The sequence below is a fragment of the Euleptes europaea genome, chromosome 7 (assembly GCF_029931775.1).
Source record: "Euleptes europaea isolate rEulEur1 chromosome 7, rEulEur1.hap1, whole genome shotgun sequence".
Lineage (NCBI taxonomy): Eukaryota > Metazoa > Chordata > Lepidosauria > Squamata > Sphaerodactylidae > Euleptes > Euleptes europaea.
This window is the reverse complement of record NC_079318.1, coordinates 85,712,267-85,723,498: the sequence shown is the minus strand read 5'-3', so window position 1 is coordinate 85,723,498 and position 11,232 is coordinate 85,712,267. Positions and strand designations below refer to the sequence as shown.

At 46.7% G+C, this 11,232-nt stretch overlaps 1 long non-coding RNA gene across 1 annotated transcript; it reads left to right on the top strand.

Moving 5' to 3' along the window:
* The first annotated feature begins 5,636 nt into the window (after positions 1-5,636).
* On the top strand, positions 5,637-11,004 carry LOC130481156 (uncharacterized). The gene is made up of 3 exons (XR_008933414.1): positions 5,637-5,720; positions 9,204-9,311; positions 10,894-11,004. It is a non-coding gene; the product is annotated as an uncharacterized LOC130481156 (long non-coding RNA).
* The last annotated feature ends 228 nt before the right edge of the window (positions 11,005-11,232 follow it).

The window sequence follows — 11,232 nt, the reverse complement described above, 5'->3', positions numbered from 1 at the left end:
CTGATTTGAGATATATTCTTTGTAATCAATAAAGTATAATCTGCACTCATGAACATGCCGCACTCAGCATATTAGAGGTGGCTTGTATAGTTACACCATATTCTCTGATTTGAAATATATTCTTTGTACTCAATAAAGTATATCTGCACTCATGAACATGCCACACTCAGCATATTAGAGGTGGCTTATATAGTTACACCATATTCTCTGATTTGAAATATATTCTTTGTACTCAATAAAATATATTTGCACTCATGAACATGCCACACTCAGCATATTAGAGGTGGCTTGTATAGTTACACCAAGCACTTGCATATGTTACAGGCCTCAAGTATAAGAGGCCCACTGTTGCTCCTTAGTTAGAAGCTAATTAAAGAATCCATAGATGGCCTTAGTATGCTTGCATAAGCTGGTTTGCCAGAGATACGAACCAGCTAGGAACCCTCTTAGTTAGCCTTGGCAGCTGCCAGGGTCCAAGATAAGAAGAACTGCAGTAATTTAGGATCAAATAGAGAAGCACCTGGGAATGTGGGTCTTCACTGCTCATTAGTGAGAATGAGATCACCATTTCTATGTAACGCCTCCAAATCTCTAATAGGGTATTCAAATCCTTAAATATCTATTATTGGTTCTATGTATTGACGCCATGTATTTCGTCTTTTGTACCTCCCATTACCAAAGATTATATCCGTGCTTGCACTCCTTTGATGTTTGTGTGAATTGTCCTGCGCATTTGGGCAATTTTCACCCGGGCTGTATATTGGACCTAATAAACAAACTGCTTTGAACGATCAACCTCGTACTGTGTTATTGTCATTGGGAATTGATACAATAATACAGGCATATCATTGAGAGGGAGCCGTATTCTCACAGAAACCTCTCCTTCCCAACAGCATGACAAGAACCCTATGTTTGTACGCATCCTGTAGTTTCTGCTAGGGTTGCCAACCTCCAGGTACTGGAAGTAATGCTAAGACGTGTGCTGCTATTACAACTGATCTTCTGCCAATAGAGATCAGTTCACCTGGAGAAAATGGCCGCTTTGGCAATTGGACTCTATGGCATTGAAGTCCCTCCCCTCCCCAAACCCCGCCCTCCTCAGGCTCCGCCCCAAAAACCTCCCGCTGGTTGGGAAGAGGGACCTGGCAACCCTAGTTTCTGCGCATACAGTCCTATGAATACACTTCATTCGGGGTAGAGCTGTGAATCTGTGATAGGGTTGCCAGCTCTGGGTTGGGAAATACCTGGAGAATTTGGGGGCAGAGCCTTAGGAGGGTGGGGTTTGTAAAGAGGAGGGACTAAAATCCCATAGAGTCCAATTGCCAAAATGGCCATTTTTTCCAGGTGAACTGGTCTCTATTAGCTGGAGATCAGTTGTAATAACAGGAGAACTCCAGCTAGTACCTGGAGGTTGGCAACCCTAATCTGTGACCTCCCTCATGTGTGTCCATTCAGAACATCTGAAATGGGTTTCTGTTAGGGTTGCCAACTTCAAGTTGGGAATGGTGATCTCCCAGAATTACAACTGATCTCCGGGTAATGTAAATCAGCCCTTGTTGAGAAAACGGATGCTTTGGAGGGTGGATTCTATGGCATCACTTGCTGAATTCTCTCCCCTCGCTGCACCCTGCCATCCCCAGGCGCCACTCCCAAATCTCCAGGAATTTCCCAAGCCAGAGTTAGCAAGCCTAGTTTCTGCGCATCATCCCTTTGCGATTCTTGTTCCCCCTCTGTCCTTCTCTCGGTTGTTTCCCCTCTTCACAATTGTAGACGGTAATAAATCAGGCTGCAAGGACCTCTGCTTTTTATGCTTATGAAAGTCTGCAAAGCTCCTCATGTGATAATGCCAAGACTTCAATCAATTTATAATAATCCGGGGACCTAAAGTCTTCAGCCAACATTGGCCACAGGTGATCTATTGTCCCCTTTCCAATATAAATATAATGAAAGGGCTTGCCAGCTGATACGAGTTTGTTTGAGCACTAAGGTAATAAGTACAATGTCAACTTTTGTAACTGAAAACAGATTAGAGCAGAAAGGAAGCCGGCATCTGTTACCTAAGAGGGCTAGGCACACAACCTGGGCTCATAAAACCTGATGTGTTGCTCATCTGATATAACAGGCCTCTGTTTGTATTCCCACACTCCTCAGAAGATGCAGATTTCCAAATTCATGCCTATCAGCCACAAGAGCTAAGCAGAACCTTTGTATTCACAGCTAGTACACCTTTGAGGTCCAGAACCTAGGCAACAATCATAGAGGCAGTGTGGTGCAGTGGTTGGAGCTGGACTAGGATCTAGGTTCAAATTCCTACTCTGCCCTGGAGCTCAAATGGTTGTGTTTGGGCCAGTCCTTCTCTCTTAGACTAACCTGCATTGCAGGGTTGTTGTCGGGATAAAAAGAGAAGGGAGACCCATGCCTTCTGCCCTGGCTCCGTAGTAGGGTCTCCAGCCCCCAAAAGGGGCCTAGAGTTCTCCCAGAATGACAGCTGATCTCCAGACTACAGAGATCAGTTCCCCTGGAGGAAATGGCAACCACGGAAAGCAGACTCAAGGGCATCATGTCCCTGCTCAGCTCCATCCCTTACCTAAACTCTGCCCTCCCCCAAGTACCCTCTTCAAACCTCCAAGCATTTCCCAAGATTCTTCGAGGGTGCAATGAAAATTTAATAGATACAGGAAGCAACCCATTGCCTTCCGACCTGGAGAGAGACTGTTGCAATCTAAGATTGCCAGCCACAACAGGCACCCCGGTGGCACTATTTGGGATGGGCTAGGGACAAATACCATGGCATTGTGTCGATACGTGTTGGCATGACACTGAAGAGCGGCCCCCATTCCCCACCCCCCACTGGCCTGTCAAGTGAAGAGCAGAGGAGCCAGGCCTGCAGCTAGGGTTGCCAGCTCTGGGCTAGGAGAAACCTGGAGATTTGGGGGGCAAAGCCTGAGGAGGGCAGGGAGGGACTTCAATGCCATAGAGTCCAATTGCCAAAGCAGCCATTTTCTCCAGGTGAACTGATCTCTGTCGCTTCAAGATCAGTAGTAATAGCAGATCTCCAGCCATCATATAACTTACCTGATTAAGGAAGCTTTTGAGTGTCTTACTTGTTGAGATATATAAATATGCATAAAAATACACAGGTCTGTTGATGGTATTTGTTGTTGGTGGGCATATTACCACATACTGTAAAATATAGCCATAATATAGTTGGCATTGTTTACAGCTGTATTCCTGTATTTAATTTATCACCTGGAGGTTGGCAACCCTACCTACACCCCCAATTGCCATCTAGGGCCCTGCTATTTCCATGTACTCTGCCTCTGTCCCCACACCATGGATTAGTGTGTTGATGACAGATCCATTTGTCACTAAGTAACCTCGGTTAAAATACTCATAGGTTCTATGTTGTTGCTTTTGACATTTTAAGCTGCTTAAAGAAGTAGGGATTGATTCTATTATTTCAGGGTTTTCAGTTCCCCAATTTTTATTTTTTAATTTCATATTTTTACATAAACCTGGAGCTCACCACAGGCTTGCAGAAAAATACTCCCTATCTGTACATAACCCTACTGTGTGGAGTTTTTGATCCACACAGTCTGAGGCCATTGTTCAGAATTAGATCTATTGGTGCCCTCTTTCTGAGCTTCCTAGGAACATTGGATGGATTCTCTTAGAAATGGTCTGATCCTATCAACTTCATTCTAGCAATTAACTGGGGTGTTGGAAGCAGTGGGGAGAGTTATATAACCTCTAAAGTATATCATCTATCCTTATTTTGTTCTTGTACTTTCCTTTGGCAGATAGCCTTGTAAAACTGCAAGTTAGGGTGACAGTTGTCACCCTAAAGGGTTCAGATCCCTCCCCATAGTCCCTAGAAATTAAATATTTGAGTATGGGGCGTATTCAATTTATGTCTGACATACACACTTGGCAATGTATGCGCATGAATGATAAAGTACCCGATAATGTATAACTAGAGGAAAGGTGATATCTTATGACATCTTGGAAACTAAGCAGAGTTGGTACTTGGATGGGAGACCACCAAGGATAACTCCATAGAGGAAGGTAATGGCAGACCACCTGTGCTTCTCACTTGCCTTGAAAGCCCCTTGCTGGTGTTGTTGCGACTTAACAGCACTTATGTATATCACGTACAACCAGCCAATTCATATTGCAACTAGTGATATATATTTTAAATAATATATTGAAGAACAATTGTATTTTCCCTACTATAGCTTTAACCAAAAGAACATTCACCCTCCCTGGTTTTTAACTCAATGGATGAGGGGCTATTGCTGAGTAAACAAATATAGAATAGAGCAAGTCACAGAGAACCTTCAGTGTAATGGTACATAAGAAAGGCTCTGCTGGATCAGACCCAGGCCCATCAAGTCCAGCAGTCTGTTCACACAGTGGCCAACCAGGTGCCTCTAGGAAGCCCACAAACAAGACTTGACTGCAGCAGCATTATCCTGCCTGTGTTCCACACCACCTAACATAATAGGCATGCTCCTCTCTTCCTGGAGAGAATAGGTATGCATCATGGCTAGTATCCATTTTGACTAGTAGTCATGGATAGCCCTCTCCTCCATGAACATGTCCACTCCCCTCTTAAAGTCTTCCAAGTTGACAGCCATCACCACATCCTAGGCTAGGGCAGGAAGTTAATTTAATCATGTGTTGTGTGAAGAAATACTTCTTTTTATCTGTTTTGAATCTCTCACCCTCCAGCTTCAGCAGTTGACCCCGCGTTCTAGTATTATGAGTGAGTGGGGAATATGGACAGTGGCTTTTGATAGGTAAATCAGAGCATTACAAACATGTAGCTGTTTTCACCTCTGATATGTTGGTGATCTAGATTAATATACTACTTGGAATTGCTTCTGCGGGGTCAAATCCTACACTGGTCCTATGGTGTTAAACCCTCTCTAAGATTACTCAGATATATGGAACTCTTAATCCAAACTGTTAGATATAGAAAGAGTCTAGTGCAAATTTCAACATGTTTAGTCATCCTGTGATAATATGAAGATATTTTGGAAAGCTTTTATAAATAATATTTTTTTTGTTTTAAAACTCTAGGCAAGTGGTGATTGACGCTTGTTTGTGCTCACGGTTCAGCCTAGCAGAAAATACGGTTAAGCAGTATTCATAATAAGGGCTCTCTGTTGTGGACACAACTCTGGAGAGATGAACAGGCTGTAAAAATTATGAATACCTGGCACTCATTTCAATACTCCTTCCATGTCCTGCATTGCGATATTCCTTCCGCTTGACCCCACACAAAATCAGTCAAGGTGGAGGTGTCATTCCCGGGCATGTCACCTCGTAGATAAGATTTCTTTCCCATTTCTGGGCGGGGCTCGCTTCAGGGCAGAGCTTGGCCCCCTATATCAGAGGCTGCATTTGCCCTGCCAGACATTCTCTGGACCCCGATGGTTCCAAACACAATGTCTTGCCCCATAATATGTTGGCTTTTGCCCTTCGCTTTGGTACCGATCCTAGGGCTGCCACCCCAAGGAACGCTGCAGTTTACATCCCCGCCAGGCCCGCGGAAATTCTTGAGCAAGGAGGAGGCTCAGGAGCTTTGGCAAAAGTATCACCAGGCGATGGTCAACGATGCCGCTAAAGCCAACGAGCTGGCGCTGCAGTACTGGAACGAGAGGTACAACACTACGTTCCACAGGGCGCCAGGGGAGCTGACCCACATTTTGATGGAGGTAAGAGGTAACTCGGTGCGCACTGGGTAGAAAGAGAATCCAGTCGAGCTGACGGAGCGACGCCTGAATCGAAGATTAGTGTTGCTCAGGGAGAGAGAGAAGAAGAAGGAAGTTGGTTTTTATATGCTGACTTTCTCTACCACTTAATCAAACCGGCTTACAGTCACCTTCCCTTCCCCTCCCCACAAGACACCCCCAGTGAGGTAGGAGGAACTGAGAGCTCTAAGAGAGCTGTGACTAGCCCAAGGTCACCCAGTTGGCTGCATGCATAGGAGTGGGGAAACCAACCCGGTTCACCAGATTAGCATCCGCTGCTCATGTGGAGGAGCGGGGAATCAAACCTGGTTCTCCAGATTAGAGTCCACTGCTCCAAACCACCGCTCTTAACTACTATACCATGCTGGCTTTCCAGCTAACAGAAGTCCAGCTTGGTGTGTATTTTTCACATTAGATTTCACCCAATATCCCCAGGCAACAGCCTGTTGACGCCAGGCCTAAATTATGACTAACTAGGGTTGCCAGGTCCTGCTTTGCCTCCTGCAGGAGGTTTTTGGGGTGGAGCTTGAGGACGGTGGGGTTTGGGGAGGGGAGGGACTTCAATGCCATAGAGTCCAATTACCAAAGCGGCCATTTTCTCCAGGGGAACTGATCTCTATCAGCTGGAGATCTGTTGTAACAGCAGGAGATCTCCACCTAGTACCTGGAGGTTGGCAACCCTATGAAAAAAAAAGTCTGCATTGAAAGGGAGTTGGAAGCCTCTCGCTCTTACCACCAGTATGGTCAGAAGCAAACAGATAGAAACTACCATTGATGGGCAGTAGATACAGAATGAGCAAAAGGAAATACTTTACTTAACGAGTGATTAAAATGTGGAATTTGCTGCCAGAGGATGTAGTGACAGCCTCAGGCATAGATGGCTTTAAAAGGGGACTAGATAGATTTGTGGATAGGTCCATCAGTGGCTTCTAGCCACGGCGACTGTCCACAAACTAGCAGGGCAGTCCTAAACCGAGTTCCACTCTTCTAAACCCACCGAGACTTCAATTGGCTTAGAAGGGTGTAACTCTGTTTACGAATGTATCATGTAGAGTACCTTTACCTTTATTATATTGTGTAATGATAATCTCTTGTGGTTTCATGCTAACATTGTTTTAACTTATGAAGCAAAGAGAATAAAAATAACAAAGAAGTAATCAGGGAGACTAATAACATACTGAATTCAACCGGAGGTGGCTTTCTTGGACCTTTGGGGGGGGGGGGGGAATTCCAGAAACAATGGTAGGTCCCAGTATTAAGAACATAAGAATTTAAGAAAAGCCATGCTGGATCAGACCAAGGCCCATCAAGTCCAGCAGTCTGTTCACAGGGTGGCCAACCAGGTGCCTCTAGGAAGCCCACAAACAAGACGACTGCAGCAGCACCATCCTGCCTGTGTTCCACAACACCTACTATAATAGGCATGCTCCTCTGATCCTGGAGAGAATAGGTGTGCATCATGACTAGTATTCATTTTGACTAGTAGCCAAGGATAGCCTTCTCCTCCATGAACATGTCCACTCCCCTCTCAAAGCCTTTCAAGTTGGAAGCCATCACCCCATCCTGGGGCACTGTTCACATATAAGTCATGTCTTATTTTGTTCAGTCATTTATTATTAGGTATGTCAGCCTCCAGATGGAACCTGGAGATCTCCCAGAATTACAGCTGATCTCCAGACAACACAAATCAGTTCCCCTGGAGAAAAATGGCAGCTTTGGAAGGCAGGGCCAAATCTACATTTCGTTAAAGGGGGACATGTTCCCAGTGACCCCTACTCCATGCCCAGAAGATGCCCCCCCCCCAATCCTCCAGGATCCCTGGCCAATCTGGAGGAAAATTGCTCCAAGAAGAAGGTTCAGAGCCTGGAGGATCAAATTGCTACCCTTCATGAGATCAAGGATGGAGAGAATTTCATTAACAGCATCCATGAAGCCCTGAATAGGGATGGGGAGACTAGTCGGAGGGACAACAGAGTGGATTGCAGGGGAAGCACCAGTTATCCTTGCTGCTTCCCCCCTCCCCACAAAAAAAGCAAAACCACCTTCAATTCACACTAGAGCTCATTTTATCTACAATTTCTACATTAATGCTAGGGTTGCCAGGTCCCTCTTCGCCACCGGCAGGAGGTTTTTGGGGTGGAGCCTGAGGAGGGACGGGTTTGGGAAAGGGAGGGACTTCAATCCCATAGAATCCAGTTTCCAAAGCGGCCATTTTCTCCAGGGGAACTGATCTCTATCGGCTGGAGTTCAGTTGTAATAGCAGGAGATCTCCAGCGAGTACCTGGAGGTTGGGGACCCTAATTAATGCATACTCTTGCAAACAAAGACTGGTGCTGTTATCACTCTGTTTTGTATGTACCCCTAAATGTCTTAGTAGGGTTGCCAGGTCCCTGTTCGCCACTGGCAGGAGGTTGTTGGGGCAGAATCTTAGGAGGGGAGGGTTTGGGGAAGGGAGGGACTTCAATGCCATAGAGTCCAATTGCCAAAGCAGTTGGCACTTGGACTCTATTGGCTGGAGATCAGTTGTAATAGCAGGAGATCTCCAGCTATATGTCTTACATTCCTAGCTGATTTGTTTCAGCTTCTTCGCATATCCGTCAAAGTCAGTTTCATAAACCAAGCAGGTATCTGTTCTCAGTGAAGGATTCAAGCTGGTAATATAGAGATCAGTTCACCTGGAGAAAATGGGGGACTCTCTGGCATTATACCCTCATTGGAGCCCCTCCCCCAAACCCCACCCTCTTCAGGCACCACCCCTAAATCTCCGGGAACTTCCCAACCCGGAACTGGCAACCCTAATTTTTTATTTTGTCACTTTCTCTTCCTATTTTCTTACACAATTTGTGGTGTTGTCACTGGCTAGGGTTGCCAACTTCCAGGTAGTAGCTGGAGATCTCCTGCTATTACAACTGATCTGCAGCAGATAGAGATCAGTTCATCTGGAGAAAAATGGCCGCTTTGGCAATTGGACTCTATGGCACTGAAGTCCCTCCCCTCCCCAAACCCTGCCCTCCTCAGGCTCCGCCCCAAAAACCTCCCGCCGGTGGCAAAGAGGGACCTGGCAACCCTATCACTGGCCCTGTAAAACCTGCTTCTGGATTTCTCATTGATGCTAATTCTAAACCCTGCTTTTTGCACCCAAGCAGGTAGATAGGGTTGCCAGCTCCAGGTTGGGGAATATCTGGAGATATTAGGGGTGGAGCCTAAGGAGGGCGGGGTTTGGGGAGGGGAGGGAATTCAATGGTGTATAAAACCATAGAGTCCACCTTCCAACGGCCATTTTCTCCAGCTGATCTCTGTCGCCTGGAGATCAGTTGTAATAGCGGGAGATCACCAGCCACAACCTGGAGGTTGGCGACCCTACAGGTAGAACATGATGAAACCCGTTTCCCCCTCTGTTTGCTTGCTTCAGATATCTTGCTCATGAGCCACCCGATTTCTTTCCAGACATCAACTGGACGAATATACCACGTGATGATGAATCTGGTCCAGGTTGAATGCCCAAAGGACCAAAGTGGGAATCTCCAGAGCTGTGAGATAGTGCCCGGGACACCAGTAAGTCAAAACGGGCTAATTTCCCCAGGCTCAAATCAAAAAAGGCCCAGCAGTTTATTTATTTAGTTAGTTATTTTATTAGTTTTATACCCTGCCCTCAGCCCCTGGCTGGGGCCGGGCACAAGGCGGCCAACAACACGATACCAAATACAATAAAATACTATACAATTGCAAATAATTAACATTCCATAAAACATTGATACGTTAACGGAGAAAGGGGTGCTCAAGTGTTTACACACAGAGGCTGCTGTGGGGCTGGAAGGTCAGTCAGGGCCCCCACCCCCACAAGTGGTTGGATGGTATATAATCCCAAAAAGTAGGGTTGGGAAATACTTGGAGATTGTGGGGGCGGAGCCTGAGGAGGGCAGGGTTGGGGAGGGGAGGGGAGGGACTTCAATGCCATAGAGTCCAATGGCCAAAGTGGCCATTTTCTCCAAGGGAACTGATTTCTATCGCCTGGAGATCAGTTGTAATAGCAGGAGACCTCCAGCCACCACCTGGAGGCTGGCAACCCAACCAAAAGGGAGAGTGGGGGGGAGGAACAGGGAGGCCAGCACTGTCGGGAAATCGTAGCTGCCCTCAACTATAGGCCTGGCAGAACAGCTCCGTTTTACAGGCCCTGCGGAATTCCCTGGGGTCCCTGATCTCCTGAGGAAGGGAGTTCCACCTGGCCCTAGTTGAGGACAGCCGAACGCTCTTTGGGCCGGGGACCACCAGGAGGTTGTTATTGGCAGAACGTAATGCCCTCTGGCGGCTATACCAGGAGAGGTGGTCCCCTAGATACTAAGGTCCCAGACCGTGTAAGGCTTTAAAGGTTAAAACCAGCACCATGAGCCTAATTCAGTACTCCAGCTGGAGCTAGTGCAGATGACGGAGCCCTGCCTATGAGCCCTCAGCGGGGTCCCTGTAAGGACCCTCGCTGCGGCATTTTGCACCAGCTAGAGTTTCCGGATTAATCTCAAGGGCAGCCTTACGTAAAGTTGCAGTAATACAGTCCTAGTGAAGCACTCAGAAGAGGGGGAGGGTCTTCTTTTTTTCTGGCAATTGTAAACTCATTTGTAATTTACCTGCTCCTCCTCTTGAAGGGCAAATAACAGCTCTGGAGAGGGGGATTACCAAACACAATTTGCCTGGCCCACCCTATTAGCCTCCAAGTGTCCCCACTCCCAGGTTTACACTGGGGGGAAAGATTTAAATGCACATAGACGTGGCCGACCCCTCATGGTAAATGGTCAAGTTGAATTAATTGAGGCAAACAACTTGCCTGAATGAAGCATCTTTTATTTTTCTGAGTGCAGAATTTGTTGGGGGAGGCAGGACACAGGGTTGATATCAGGGGTGTCAAACGCATTTGTTACGAGGATTGGATATGACATAAATGTCACTTGGTCAGGCCGGGCCATGCCTCATCAGCCCAGATCGGGCCTGGAGGGGTGGCTGCTTTGGCTGGCTTGCGGGCCAGATAAGAGCTTTCAAGGGGCCGGATCCAGCCCGTGGGCCATATTTTTGACACCCCTGGTTTATATGCTCCAAAATCTAACTGTAATTGCATTTTTCCCCTTTGTCTTTTCATGCTTTGCAGAAATTAGTGTGCAAGTTGGCGGTGATCGTATTTTTTCAACACGACAAAGCATACATTAGTGAGGAGGGATGCCAAGAGGCCCCTCCGACCCCTCCGAACCCCACAGAGATGGCAGACAATCCATCCTATCCCATTGAAAAGGAAGAAGGACCCGTTTACATTTGATGAGCCTGGTAACAGAAAGCAAGCTGCTGCTTCTGACCTCCTCTGTTCCTTTAAACTCTTCTAAATAGTAGCTGTCGGATGAGTAAGGTTGCCAGGTCCCTCTTAGAGGGTTAGATCTCTTCTAACCCTCTGGGCCAATGTGGTGTAGTGGCCAATGTGGTGTAGTGGTTAAGA